This window comes from Pseudorca crassidens, chromosome 14 (genome assembly GCF_039906515.1).
Source record: "Pseudorca crassidens isolate mPseCra1 chromosome 14, mPseCra1.hap1, whole genome shotgun sequence".
Classification (NCBI taxonomy): domain Eukaryota; kingdom Metazoa; phylum Chordata; class Mammalia; order Artiodactyla; family Delphinidae; genus Pseudorca; species Pseudorca crassidens.
Genome location: NC_090309.1, coordinates 84,927,550 through 84,938,627, shown reverse-complemented (window position 1 = coordinate 84,938,627; position 11,078 = coordinate 84,927,550). Strand labels below are relative to the sequence as shown.

Sequence of the window (11,078 nt, the reverse complement as noted above, 5' to 3'; positions counted from 1 at the left end):
TGAACCAACCTCCAAATAAGAAAAAGGCCGAAGCTGTCTAATTCAAACCCGGTGGTGTTATTGTTGGTTGTGCTTTTGCATTTTAAGACTTGACTTCTTTCTCTCCCTTCCTCACTTACTTAAAAAAATCTAACCTTTCCAAAGCAAGACAACTCAAACATCCTGGGTTTAACTCACATCTTGACATTAACCTGAATCCAGATGGGATTGCAGAATAATTGTTAAAATCAAATTTTGGCTAAACTTTCCCTACCATAGACTTGAAATTTTACTATTTTATCACTTCAGGAGTAGGCATTGAAAGCTTTATGCCCAAGACAATGGAATAAACATGGGCTTCAAGTCTATATCCATTTGTTTTATTATCAAGAGACGAAGGAAGTATTTGTAACTCCTCTTTATTTTTGTTTTTACCTTTTTTTGATGTGCTGTCTTAACCATCCAGATGCAGGAGATGGGCCAAATACATTATTTGGTGTCATTTGGGTGTTCTGATTCCACAGATGTGTCTAGTTTGGAAGCTATTGATATAAGTTTTCTTTTTAAGAAAACAAATCTCATCTTGAAACTCTTTAAACCTGGTAGAAAAACATTCACAGCGAAAAATCTTTCTTGTACTAAGTTCAACTAAGTTTAATCATTTAAAGGAAAACATGTTTTACTACTGCGTAAGTAGAGGCTAGTCATGTGACTCACAGTTTAAATATATCCAGAGCTCCCTGTGTTCACCTCCCAGGGCAACTGATTTTTCTGACCGCTCTTGATTCCAACCCTGTTTTCCCCAGACGTGTCTGGCTCACTCAGCTTCAGTGAGTGTATCTGCCAAAGCCTCTGTTCTTTCCACTCTGAGAGTGCGTTTAAAATCAGCTACATTTGGGGACCTGGCTTCCATCTACGTGTGCTAAAAACCCAGACTACTTTTTTTAGAAGCTTCCCATGACAAGCAAACAACCTGAGTTTTCCCACGTGACCAATGCCACCTAAGATCATCTCTAGAAATAAACAAGAATCTCTTTGTTCCAAAGGGTTGGCAAAGTCCCAGGAATATTGGGACCTTGAAAATGGGGTCTGATCCCTCTTAAGGAAGCAGCCATACTGGCAGCCACACTTCTCCAGCTAAAGGACTTCTTTATGCAGTGACTGGGGTGGTGGCTGGTGAGGGTGGTGGAAGATGAGGCCCAGGGTGGGAGCTGTCTGCTTAAACTCCTGGAAAAGAACATCCTGCAATGAATAAATTAAACTTTGCGAGAGAACTACAGTTGTTGATACTTTTGGCAGGAGATGTGTCCTGAGTGATGTTTCCCTTGGCAATAGGACTAGCCTGGCATCTGGAGATGAAGCAGGTCCTTTCCTTACCGCAGCCTGAGGACCACCCTCATTGCAGTGGGCGGGCAACCCCTGCCCCCCTTGCAAAGCCCCACTCAAGTGCCCTTCCTCAGGAGCCCTATAGATCTCTCTGCTCAGAACCTCTATGATTTCCCACCATCCCTGACCCATCACTAGCTATTACATAGGAGAGAGATAGTGTATAGGTGCCCGTCATTATGAATACGCAGAAGGATAGTGTTTGTATTCAGATGAGAAATGAGATAGCATTTGAAATGTAGGCAAGCCATGTTTCTATTTTTAATGCTTAATCAGTAACTTGAGAGAGCCACAGTGCTATCAATTGTTGCTGATACCTTCATACCTTTTGAGAGCAGCATCTCATATAATTGCTATTTCTTCTTGCAAAGTTCCAAGCTTTTGCATTTGGTTTCATGGCTTCACCACTGAGAGGGGTGGGAGAAGTTGTAAAGGAGAGTCAACACCATTCATTAAGGACTATTAATGAGTTACAGAACTCCTTTGCAAGATTTATTCAGAAATAACATACCTTGGACTTCCCTGGTGGCGCAGTCGTTAAGAATCCGCCTGCCAATGCAGGGGACATGGGTTCGATCCCCGGTCCAGGAAGATCCCACATGCTGCGGAGCAACTAAGCCCGTGCACCACAATTACTGAGCCTGCGCTCTAGGCCCTGCATGCCGCAACTACTGAGCCTAGAGCCCATGCTCCACAACAAGAGAAGCCACCGCAAGGAGATGCCCCCGCTTGCCACTACTAGAGGAAGCCCGCATGCAGCAACAAAGACCCAATGCAGCCAAAAATTAAAAAATTTTTAAAAAAGAAAAGAAATAACGTATCTTAAGTCCTCAGAGTTGGCATGTTTACATCATGATTGATTTGGCCCATTCTATAACATTGTAAAAGATTCTCACCCTATGCGGTAAACGTGGATGACTTATACCCCGTTTGAACAAAAGATGGAAAGTGGGATTTGTGATGCAGACTTTCCATTAGCTGACCAGTTCTCACTGCTTAGAGAAACATCTACAGGCTTCTGGTTCAAAATGACAGATCAGGCAGAGTTTGCTTCTCGTGTTACTTGAGACCCCCCTAAAATTAAGATATTGAAGTTTAAAAAAGGAAGTTCAGAAAAGAAAAAAGGGACGGAGAAGGAGCTGTAAAGGGGAGAGAAAATCACGAATGAGAGATTTCAACACACTTCTGGAAGATGGAAAGCTGACAGTAGAGAGCTGCCAGATGAAACAGGAAGAGAAATTACAACCTAAGCTATGATGTCAGGGGCTGGAGAGGAAACGGGAGTCAGCCTTCTGACAGATGAGGTCTGGGACTCTTCCTACGGACAGTGCGTCATCCCCCACCCCGTTCACGCGTAAGGAGAAAGGACCAGGTCGCTGGTGTGGCTTACTCTGCTACTGTGTGAATAAGATTTTCCTGCTGAGTTTTTACTTGGAGTGGGGAGCTGTGTGTGCACGGGGTGTTTGCTGGCCGCTCTGGAGTTGCGTTCCTCCAGGTTCAGGTGCTCACACCTGCCCACTGAGCTGTGGTGATGGCTTGTGTGGAAAGACTGTCCTTCCCAGGGGCTGTGGACAGGGCAGGCATCGTGACTGTGCAGTACAGTATCCATGGCTGCTGGCCTTGAAGAACCCGTTCTCTTCTTCTTGCAGAGCCGCTGCACAGAAGCCATAGGCTGAGTGTTCTTTCCATGAACCCACAGTTTTGAGTTGGAGATGTGGAGGCTACTCAAAGCATACTCAGATTCCAGGCTTTGTTAGGGTTATTTATCACCCCGAGGAAATTGTGTAGCAGGAGGGGAGAGGGGAGAGGGCAATGGTGAGGAGGGGGCAATGAAGCCTGTGCACATGTGGCCATTAACATGCTCTGTTTATCACAGAAGTTAACCTTTGCAATACCACTGGCTAAAAAAGAGTGTGTAACATACACGAAATGTCGAACTTTAAGCTCAAACATCCTCACCATGAATGGCAACTCTGCAATGTGGAAACTGCCCTGTTTGGATGGTCAGTTCTGCACAGAAACAGCCTATGGTTCCAGAGAGCTGGGAAGATGCTCACAGCCCCACTTCTCGCTGGAGACCTAAGAATTAACTAGTGAGATAAGCAGCTGAAGGTACAGAGGTCTCCGCTTAAAGCTCAGGTTAAACGTTGTCTCTTGACTCTTTTGTTCGCAGCTCTTTAACTTGTAAAGTGGAGTTAAAGTCCTAGCCTGCTCACAGCTGTTCCTGATGAATGCCTGTGAGCTGTTTGCACAAGTCCTCCTGCTGGGAAGGATCTCTTGTCCTCTGGAATGTACCTTCTTCCTCAGTGCCATCAACTACCGTTTCCTGAGAAGCTGCCCTGGTTCCCTTACAGGCTGTAGCTCATTGAAGGAGCCGCTCAACACATCCTTCTGATGTGGATATCAACTTCCTCCATTTTACGGACGCAAAGCTGAGGCTCGGGAGAGCGGGGGAACTACCGAAGATCTCAAAGCTAGTAAGTAGCAGAGCTGGGACTCAAACCCAGGGTCTTTTCATTACGCTAGCTATGCCCAGATAAATGAGAAACCTAGTAGAATAGACAAACTGACCTCTGAGTATAAGGAACTACTACCCTGGTACCCAGGGCTACCATGCAGGTAGGGTGACCAACCATTCCTGCTGGCCTGGGTCTGGGGGTATTCCCAGGTCATGGGACTTTCAACTGGATGAGTAGGTCGCCCTACATGTAGGGTTGTACAGGTTGCTCACTGCACAAAAGTATCTGACCAAACAGCAAGTCGAGGCTGCAGTCTACCCACGCTCCATTCACCAAGCTGTCCCTGTAGAGCAGAGCTGTATCCCCCTAGACGAAGGGCAGCATGGGCTCACCAAGGCCCCGCTGGTTCCTCTGACACTATTGACCCAGAACTTTAAGTAGTTCAGTGATTAAGGTAACGGCTTCATTCTAAACTAACCTTTTTACACTCTCTTGCCAGAGAATTTCTCCCAATCCCTGTACACACACACACACACACACACACACACACACACACACAGAGGATCAAAACACAAAGTCCTAATCATGTTCTTACAAACTAGTCCTGTCACAGATGGGAAAAGAAGCTGGAGAAATACCATGACGGATCTGGAACCCCGCGTCTGACGGTCGTGAGCGCTGCTCTGTGAACATTCCTTCCCGGATGTGTGGGAGGGATGTACTTCCCCCCTGGGGATTGGGTGGTCCTGGAGCAATCTCTGGCCAATAACTCATGAGCAAAAGTGAGTGTGTCTCTTCTGAACTAGAGCAATCAATCTTGCTGAAAGAGCCCCTCAGTGACTGGCTGTGTTAAAGATGGCGGCAGCTCTGTCAGCCAGGGTCCTGGAGGGGCCAGCTCATGATGGACGTGGAGCCTGGGTAAGAACTAAACCTTGGCTGTCCCAAGCGAGTTCTGCTGGGTGCGTTTCCTACTGTGGCATAATCCAGCCTACCCTCGCTGATACTCCACGGTAAAGACAGTGACACTCGATTCTGTGAACCATGCGGGGCCCTGGAGAGTAAGACAGTCAGGTTTGCAGTTTTCAAAGACCACCCTACTCTATCTCACTGGGTATTTTAAACATGAATAAGTTTAATAATAAGGTTAGTCTTAAATATATTCGTATTTTTATTTTTAGTAAAAGTTACTTTAATGGTAGATGTGTGGTTAATTTTATGCGTCAACTTGACAGAGCTAAGGGATGCCCAGATTGCCGGCACAACATTATTTCTGGGTGTGTCTGGGAGGGTGTTTCCAGAAGAGATTAGCATTTGATTCTGGACTCAGTAAAGCAGAGGCCCTCACCAACGTGGTTGAGGGCCTGAAGAGGACAAAAAGGTGGGGAAGGGAGAATTCTTGCTCTCTTCTTGAGCTGCAACATAGTCTTCTCCTGCCCTTGGATGTCAGCCATCCTCATTCTCAGGCCTTAGACTGGATTACATCACTGGCTTTCCTGGGTCTCCAGCCTGCAGACAGCAGATTGTGGGACTTCTCAGCCTCTCTAACCCTGTCAGCCAATTCCTGGAATAAGTCTCCTCTTATATACATCTCTATACGTATCCTATTGGTTCTATTTCTCTGAGAACCCTTACCAATACAATAAGCCACATAAAATCTCTGAGTAATAAAAGAAGCAAATTTACTTTCCTACATTTCTCAGAAAGTTAACATTTCTAGTGTATGAAGGTTTGAGTAGTTGCTTCAGAGCCCATTTGTCAAAAAAAAAAGGGGGTTCCCTGGAGGTCCAGTGGTTAGGACTGTGCACTTTCACTGCCAAGAGTGAGGGTTCAATCCCTGGAGACCATTTGTCCTATGAAGCCTAAAACATGTACCATCTGGCCCTTTACAGAAAGTGTGTGGAGCCCTGGTTTAGTTGAAATTGCTCTGAGTTTCACCCATTAGTCCTGGATGACAGGGTTTATTCATTAAAGAAAAGGAAGTTAATATTAACCACCTACAATTTTTAGTAACTTATTCCTGTCTTCACACATAACTCAGTATGCTCACCTGAGCCCCCAGGTGAGATTGCTGAGTTACGAAACCCAAAGTAAAAAGGTTCTTTTAGACAAATCAGCCTTCCCAATGTTTAAATTCCTTCTTGTGTATGAACCAGAAACTAGATCTGAAAGTCACCTTTACTTTTCTACTTCTAGATTGTGTTTTTTCCTTACAGATAAAATATGAAGAGCATTTCCTTTCCTTCTTCACTCTCTTATTTGGATACAAATAAAAATCTTTTTTAAAATCTTTTTTCGGTATGCGGGCGTCTCACTGTTGTGGCCTCTCCCGTTGCGGAGCACAGGCTCCGGACGCGCAGGCTCAGCGGCCATGGCTCGCCGCTCCGCGGCATGTGGGATCCTCCTGGACCGGGGCACAAACCCATGTCCCCTGCATCGGCAGGCAGACTCTCAACCACTGTGCCACCAGGGAAGCCCCAAATAAAAATCTTTTTTATACAAATAAAAATCTTTTCGATTTTTTGCAAGTATCAACACTAGGAATATATTAAAAGTTATTTTTGATCCACTCAAGAATACTTATCCATGGGCTTCCCTGGTGGCGCAGTGGTTGAGAGTCCGCCTGCCGATGCAGGGGATACGGGTTCGTGCCCCGGTCCAGGAAGATCCCATATGCCCCGCGGAGCGGCTGGGCCCGTGAGCCATGGTCGCTGAGCCTGCGCGTCCGGAGCCTGTGCTCCGCAACGGGAGAGGCCACAACAGTGAGACGCCCGCATACCACAAAAAAAAAAAAAAAAAAAAAGAATACTTATCCAAATATGTTTTGATTATTTAAACTGAAAGCAAACTTATACCAAAATGAAATCATCAGAAAAGAAACTCAATCTGTTTGAACAAGGATACACCCCTTGTATGTAGATGTAATTTAATTCAACTCTACAAACATTTGCAAAGCACTTACCATATGGTAAATTTGGGGAGTATACAAATAAATGATCCATAATCCCTGCCTTCCAGGAGCTCAGGGACCAGCGAGAGAGACAGCTGTGTTGAACAATTAAAGTAAAGAGAGAAATGTGAAATAGGTACAAAATCAGAGGAAAGACAATTTACGTGAGTTAAGAAGTCTAGGAGAGGTCAATAAAGCATCATGGAGAAAACACCAGAGCTGGGTTTTGAAAGAGGAGCAGGGCTTCCCTGGTGGTGCAGTGGTTAAGAATCTGCCTGCCAATGCAGGAGACACGGGTTCGATCCCTGGTCCGGGAAGATCCCACATGCCGCGGAGCAACTATGCCCATGCGCCACAACTACTGAGCCTGCGCGCTAGAGGCCGCAAGCCACAACTACTGAGCCCGTGAGCCACAACTACTGAAGCCCACGCGCCTAGAGCCCGTGCTCCACAACAAGAGAAGCCACGGCAATGAGAAGCCTGCACACCTCAATGAAGAGTAGTCCCGCTGGACGCGACTAGAGAAAGCCTGCGCTCAGCATCGAAGACCCAACACAGCCAAAAATAAATAAATTAAACACACACACACACACAAGGAGAGGGCACAAAGTAAGTGATCAGAAAGTGCTATCGGGCTTCCCTGGTGGCATAGTGGTTGAGAGTCCGCCTGCCGATGCAGGGGACACGGGTTCGTGCCCCGGTCTGGGAAGATCCATGCCGCGGATCGGCTGGGCCCATGAGCCATGGCCGCTGAGCCTGCGCGTCCAGAGCCTGTGCTCCGCAACGGGAGAGGCCACAACAGTGAGAGGCCCGCGTACCGCCAAAAAAAAAAAAAAAAAAAAAGTGCTATACGCGGGGCTTCCCTGGTGGAGCAGTGGTTAAGAATCCACCTGCCAATGCAGGGGACAAGGGATTTGAGCCCTGGTCCGGGAAAAGCCCACATGCCTCGGAGCAACTAAGCCCGTGCGCCACAACTACTGAGCCCGCATACCACAACTACTGAAGCCCGCGAGCCTAAAGCCCGTGCGCCTGGAGCCCGTGCTCCACAGTAAGAGAAGACACCGCAATAAGAAGCCCATGCACTGCAACGAGGAGTGGCCCCCACTTGCCGCAACTAGAGAAAAGCCGCACGCAGCAACGAAGACCCAACGCGGCCAAAAATAAAATAGTTTTTTTTAAAGTGCAACCCCCCCACACACAAAAACAACAAATAAGTGCTGAACACCAGCTGCCCTGAAAGCAAACTTTGGTTGCCATGGTAACTGGGCCATCAGCCTCTTCCTGACTTGAACAGTGCCAGCAGCATCACTGTGGTCTTAACTCCAAACTGTACCTCCAGCAGCTCACTATCTGGCTGCACACTGCGGAAGTCTGGGTCCCTGGTCGGGCGAAAGGGGGCGAGGGTGTGAGGAGGGTGGGAGGGTCGCGGAGGAGCAGACGGGCCTCTCCTTACTGGCTGCAGTGTTCTTCAGCTTCAGGGCAAATTTCAGAGTCAGTGTTTTGATCCTGACAGAGTTCAGGAGGGGCCACCCTTTCCTTAACCATCTGTGCTCTGTTGAGGAAACAGGCAACACAAGGGGGACATTTTGCTGCCTCCCAGGCCCAGCTCTGTTGATCAGAAGTGGCCGTGGTCCACTGGGATAGTGGATCGGTGGTCCCTGGGCTAGGAGCTCCAGTGAGCTGCGGACCAGTGCAGTGGCCCAGGCCAAGGAGAGACCCAGCTTGGGCTGCTCCTCTCTTGGGCAGGCTCCCTGGGTGGGCGGCCAGAGCTTCACCCCGGCCCCAGACTCCTGCCCAGACCTGGGGCCCAAGGAGAAAGGAGAGAGCTGCCTGGCGACTGCCAAGGAGACCGAGAAACTGTCTCAGATTGGAGGAGAGTAAGGAGACATGACAACAAAACACAGGGAGGGATCCTGTATCACAAAAACAACAGTAGGGGGAAAACTCGGGAAATGTGAGTAAAGTCTGCAGTTTTTAGCAGTATTGTGCCAAAGTTAGTGTCTTATTTTTGTAGCTGTGCTGTGGTTATGCCACATGTTAACAGTAGGGGGAGCTGTGTGCAGTATGGAAACTCTGTACTATCTTCTATAAGCCTAAAAGTATTTCAAAATAAAAAGTTCAAAGCATTGTGTACTTTCCTTCACGGAAATAAAAGGAGGTGCTGGCTTCCATATCTTGGTACACTGTGAAATAGTTTTGTCATACTGCCTTCTGTCTTTACCCCTATAACTCTGGCACAGGCATGCCACCCAGACCACTGGGCACAGGTCCACAGAGGCTGTGGGCTACAGAGGAGAGAACAGCTGGCCTCTTCCTGATGCTGCAGCATCATTCTAAATTCTTTATTATTCCAGCCACTCAGTTACTTGGGGTCCTCCTTGACTCCTCTTCTCCCACATCCCACCTTCAAACCACCAGAGATTCCCTTAGTTCTGCCTTCCAACTACATATCTAGAATCTGGCCACTTTTGACTACCTCCACTGCCCTTTATCTCTCTCCAGCCTCGCTGGAGTCCTTGCTCGGCCTCAACCAGACACACACGCACCTCAGGGCCTTTCCACTGACTGTGTCTGCGTCATTCTTCCAGAAGGCTGCATGGCTCACATCCGCCCCCAGTCTCCCTATTATTGCAGGGAGGCTTATTTTATTTTATTTATTTATTCTTTGCGGTACGCGGGCCTCTCACTGTTGTGGCCTCTCCCGTTGCGGAGCACAGGCTCCGGACGCGCAGGCTCAGCGGCCACGGCTCATGGGCCCAGCCACTCCGCGGCATGTGGGATCTTCCTGGACGGGGGCACGAATCCGTGCCCCCTGCATAGGCAGGCGGACTCTCAACTCTCACTGCGCCACCAGGGAAGCCCAAAAGTTCAGATTTTAAAGAACTAAATATCAGTTGAATTTTTTTCCTGTTCAAGCTAACATTAAGTGGTGTTTAGACCTTTCCTGCACTGTTTTGAGCTCTCCTTGAATAGTTTCCTGTGTCAAAGCAGAGCTGGAGGGTCTCACCCACACATCCTTGTCTTAGGAGGGGCAGGGGGGAGAGAAAAGTGGGGCTACCACCCATAGGAAGCTGCTCAGGAATTAAGCCGACATGGGGGGGGCAGGGGCTCGGCCAAATGACCACCCCAGAGACGGGCTGGAGGACAAAGGCGGGGCCAAGCTGATGGCGCCGCAGGTGCTGGGGGCAGACACGGCGGGACGTCTACTCCGGACTGTTCAGGCACATAAACCAGTAACACCCTTTATGCTTAAGTGTCGATCACTTGCAGCCAGAAGAGTTCTAACTAACAGTCTCCCTCTCCATCTCTGTTCTGCTTTCCTCTACGTAGATTCCACTTCCCACTCTGTGCTCCCAAGAGCCTCAGGCTTAATTCTCCAAGCTCCAAATGCAGCAGAAGTCAGAGCTTCTCTTCGCCCTCCCCCTGCCCCCCACGATCAGCCTGAAATCGGGCTTCCTTAGGAAGGTCTGAGTTGATCGCCATTCCTGAATGGGTCAAGAGACTAGAAATTACCAAGGTCATGTCCCTCTCCCACATCTTCAAGGGCAAGGAGGACAGGTGGGGAGCTGACCCGCTTAAACCTCATGAGCCTTGTGGGCCTTGTAAGGACTTGCACTTCTGCTCTGTGTGGGGCGAGACAGATGAGGGCAAAGTGCGTCAGGACCAGCGCTGAGTGTGGAACCCAGGCGTCTTGGCCCCCTGTCCACACTCGCTCCATGACCTCATCCTGTCCCTCTACTTCCTGGAACATTTTCTTGCCACTTTGGGGTGTGTCAACCCACCCTAAATGTGATTCTGCAGGTTTTTAAAAATGTGCATCTGCCAGGCCCAGCCACCAACCTGTCTAATCTCCCTGCACCGCACGGGGCTGGGCCAAGATAAGCTTCCCATCAGGCACAGGCAGAGAGAGAACAGCGACACCTCCGCTGGGTCTCCTGAAGCAACACGGTGGTGGAGCTTTTGGATGGGGGGTATGGGGTGGGGTCTTGGAAACCCCTGGAGCAAAGCTCACAATGATCATAACAGCTACCATTTATTGAGGATCACAACGTGCCAAGCACTGTGCTAGATGTGCCATGAATTCTCACTCAAGCCGCACAACATCCTACCACAGCACGAATCCCCATTTCACAGATGAGGGAGGTAAAGCTTGCTGAAAAAGCAACTTGCTCAGTTACACAGCTAGGATGTGGCGGGCACGATCCACCTGGGTGTGTCTGGCTCCAAAGGCCGTGCACTAACGTCACGGCGCCTCCGTTTCAATGTCCCACCTCAGATGAATCTGGTCTCCTGTTGAACTTTCTCAA

At 48.6% G+C, this 11,078-nt stretch overlaps 1 long non-coding RNA gene across 1 annotated transcript; it reads left to right on the top strand.

The window, feature by feature from the left end:
• Positions 1–3,219: 3,219 nt before the first annotated feature.
• LOC137205734 (uncharacterized) lies at positions 3,220–6,143 on the top strand. Its single transcript, XR_010934283.1, has 3 exons — positions 3,220–3,477; positions 3,720–3,842; positions 6,038–6,143. It is a non-coding gene; the product is annotated as an uncharacterized lncRNA (long non-coding RNA).
• The last annotated feature ends 4,935 nt before the right edge of the window (positions 6,144–11,078 follow it).